Below are 4325 nucleotides of genomic sequence, written 5' to 3'. Positions count from 1 at the left end.
TTTGTAAGCATTTATATTTTCAAAGATAATAGACCTAAAGTATGTTGAAAGATCTTTCTCCTTGAAACTCCAAATTTATCTTAGTGCTTTATCAATATAGTGTATATTAGTAATTTAGTGAAACAGATGAGTCACTTAAACTAGAAAGAACAGATTTTTCAGGATCTCCAAACATATCTCTCAATATGTAACAGTGGAAAAAGTATATGAAAAAATTTTAGAAATAAATTTTGGAGGTAATTCTGATTTGCCTTTGCAACTAACACTTACTTGACATCAGCAATCTACTCTGATACTGAATTAATCTTTCTTTCATTGTATAACTCATTCAATTAATAATATAGAAATGAAATGTGCTTATATCCTGGATCTACTTTCCATTTAGATAGGCCAATGTAATGATGATATCATCCTGAGAAAGATACACACTTTCTTTTCTTTCTATTATTTTCCCTTTAAGTAACTAACAACTTAGCCCATAAGCAGAGACATTGAACTAATTTTCCCCATAGTTAACCCAGGAATATCATTGTCTCCTATCTCCACTGTCAGTAGTTCTCATTAATTACTGTTTAGAAAAGGATTGACTCAGAAACCAATTATTTTAATGGAAAAAATTTTGCCACAGAAAGTCATTTTTCATTTGAGACCTATTCTTCATGTCATGCTCATTATCAAAACATTGGTATTTCTTAAAACTGCTGTGTTAATTTGGTTATGTAAAGATTTCCCATGTTTCAGAGTTGTTGGATTTTTCTTCCTTGTCTACTTTTATCCCCCCAAATTAAATTTTTCTATATTTTTATTTTTAGATACTTGGCTCATTTATGAATTTTGCTTAGTTAATGTTGTTTATGAAATAAAATATATCTGGAATTCGTCTTGCACTGAATAAATTAGTTTATTCATAATCAAAATAAACTTAATTTTCTCTTACCACTTAGCTTCTGTTGAAAGCAGGTTTTCTTTCCACTACTTCATTTCTGGCTTGTGTCTATGAAAATCATGTCTGCTGAGGTTTCTGTTTATTCATATACTAGCAAAATGAATGTTTACTGGGTTTTCCAACATTTATAGCTCTATGCTTTTAATATGTTATTTCTAGGCCAGCCAAAGGTATGTTAGATATTGCATAATTCATTAATCATAAGTTTTTCATCATAAGTAATTAGAAATATAAATAGTTAAAAAGGCTGATAAGAAGAAAAATATCAAGAATCATGTGTCTGTTTTGCCCAAAAAAGAATACTATAAAAACATTATGAAAAGTTGGCAGCAAGTTTTTTTTTCTTTTAATATCTTCACTGAGTTCAAATTAAGAAGTAGCTATAGATGACAGGATATGTGAGGTACAAGAAGGCATTTCCATCCCAAATCAGTATCTTCTTGCACATGACCTTATGTTAGCTACAACTACTCAGCTTTCCAGTTCTTATTTTCATGTTAGTGACATTTCAGAAAAAAATGGCATTTGATTTATTTTTGTCTTGTATCCTGTTTTCTCTTTATTTTTAATGGTCCCTTGTGGGTTACTTTTGCTTCTTGTTCCTTGAAACCCAACCAGTCTCCAGCACGAGTGATAATGATGAAAACATTTGGATTAGTACATTTTGTGATGTTTTTGTCATGGGATTCTGGAAGGAAACAGAAATTTTCTTCTCTGGACCCTTTTCATTAAGAAATAGTTTCGAAGAGGTAGGCTGTCTTGCCCAAGGCTATTCAGGTGTTAATGGCAGAGGCAGGTTCAGAACGCAGCCGGTCCTTTTTCGATTACAACATGCTACTCAGTTTCCCGTAATTACAAGAGGGAGTTCCTCTCCTTGGCCAGAATTCTCTTTGGCATTGGGGGCGGTGCTTTGCCTGATTAGCTTTCAGTCAGCTGTCAGGGTTCAGCAACCATCTCAAAATATATTCATCTCATCATTTTTGTGCTTGTTAGCAGCTGCATTTTCCCTTTTACTCTGTCATAATATTTCAGGTCCTTTACAGTATTCTCTCAAGGGTGACACACAGAGATAGTTTCATGCTATGGGAGAAATCCTGAGAGGAAAAGTTCATGGTTTAGTATGTGACCCAAAGAGAGATTTGTCCCAAGCAGTCAAACAAACAGCTTTACTTAGATCTAAGGCACAGGGACTAAAAGTGAGCTCAGTTGAATAGGTAAGTAACTTGGCTTTCTAGAAAAGAGTTGTGACACTCCAGGCTGGAGATATTTGTGGAAAGGTATGAGCCTTTGTCTGGAAGCTATTCTTGTTTGCTCTAAACCCTACTAATCACCTCTGATGTGTGCTGCCCATTGACTTCAAAGAATCTGTGGCCTGGGTAGGAAGGAAGTGTGCTGAGAAAAAGGAAAAAGAAGTTCATGGTGGTTCAAAGTCACATTAATCCTCCTTGATGATTCAGGTAGCCAAGTAAAAGGACAAAAAACAACAAGGAGAGATGCTTTAAAATAAATGGAAATAAATGTAGGAATAAAAGAGACATGAAGTGAAAAAAAGAAGTCTCTTTCGTCAGTGGTTTCTATTTTGTGAATTCTTGTCCTATTTTCAGTGTCTCATTTCTGAAGCTTAGTAAGTATTCTTTCTTTGAGCTTCACATAATACAGAATGGGAAGGACAAAAAGTTTGTCCAACATAATAACCTATGTGTGTTTTGTCACCTACTCTGATTAGTTATATTGTATTGGCAAAATTGGTTCTTTGTTCATAATTAAACAATTCTGCTTCTATGTACTTAATTTTTAGCTCACTTTATTTCTGTATGAATGCTTTAGTTAATTATAGTAATTGATATTAACTGCAGATATCTACTGAAAACATGAATAATTTTATACCTTTTATTTCTGTATGTATACATATATACATAATTACTCTAACTAAAAGGAATTTCCCTTGTCAATAAAATGATTTACATGTTTGGTACAGAGGAGATAGAATTTATACACATAGAGTTATAGTATACTAAGTACTCTATTATAATTTGTCATTAATATACATATACTGTCTTAGCATTGTGTGTAATATGTATTTTAAATTTAGATTGTAAGGAATTAGGATCCTATGATATATAGTAAATTACTTAATCATAATTTAATTTCCCTGAGCAAGAATTTCCACTATCTTCCCATATATCTCCCACATTAATTTTTTTTTTAACAAATGGTTGCTGTTAAGACCCATTCTGAAAAAAGGGGAGTACAATGTTAATCACAGTTTCTTCCCAATTCAGTTATCATGTTATCAGTATGTTTGGTGGTCAGAGAACACAAAAATATTTAAAAACTTTGATTTAAGATAAATATATGTGATGAAATATGTATTGCCATCCTTCAAAATTATGCTATTATTGTAAGAAAAATCATCAGCACTTGATTGTAATCTTCAAGTTGCTAAAATCTTCCTCTTTATCTCTTTATTAAAATTATTCTGTGACAAAAAATATGAATTTTTGTTTTTTCTCAGTGTAATAAAAAGGGAATCTTTTGTCTTTTATTTTTTCCCAGCATTACTGAGATATAATTGACATATAATATTGTGTAAGTATAAGGTTACAATATGTGATTTGATACATGTATATATTGTGAAATAGTTACCACAATAAGGTTAGTTATTATCTCCCTCACCTCACATAATTACAGTGTGTATGTGTGTGTGTGTGTGTGTGTGTGTGTGTGTGTGTGTGTGTGTGTAGTGAGAATATTTAAAATCTAATCTCTTAGGAACTTTTATGTATAAAATACAGTATTGTTAACTATAGTCACCATGCTGTACATTAGATCCTCAGAACTTATTCATCTTATAACTGGAAGTTTACCCTTTGATTAACATTTCTCCATTTCTCCCAAACCTCAGCCTCTGTCAGCAACCATTGTTTTCTGTTTCTATGAGCTCAGCTTTTTTAGATTCTACATATAAGTGAGGTTGTACAATATTTCTCTTTCCATGTCTGACTTATATCACTAAACATAATGCCCTAAAGGTCCATCCACATTGTCATAAGTGGAAGAGTTTCCTAATTTCTCAGGCTGAACAATATTCCATTGTATATATTTATACCAGTCTTCTTTATCCATTCATCTGTAGGTAGATACTTATGTTGTTTCCATCTTATATTGTGAATAATGCTGCCATGAATGTGGGGTAAAGTTATCGTTACATGATAGTGATTTCATTTCCTTTAGATGTATACCCAGAAGTGGGATTGATGGATCATATGGTAATTCTATTTTTAATTTTTTTGAGGAACTTCCATATTGTTTTGCAGAGTGGCTGTATTAATTTAGATTATCACCAATGGTACACAAATGTTTCCTTCTCTTCACACCC

This window comes from Aethalodelphis obliquidens, unplaced genomic scaffold (genome assembly GCF_003676395.1).
Source record: "Aethalodelphis obliquidens isolate GAN/ISIS:26980383/991018 unplaced genomic scaffold, ASM367639v1 scaffold67, whole genome shotgun sequence".
In the NCBI taxonomy this organism is placed as follows: domain Eukaryota; kingdom Metazoa; phylum Chordata; class Mammalia; order Artiodactyla; family Delphinidae; genus Aethalodelphis; species Aethalodelphis obliquidens.
This window is presented reverse-complemented; position numbering follows the sequence as displayed.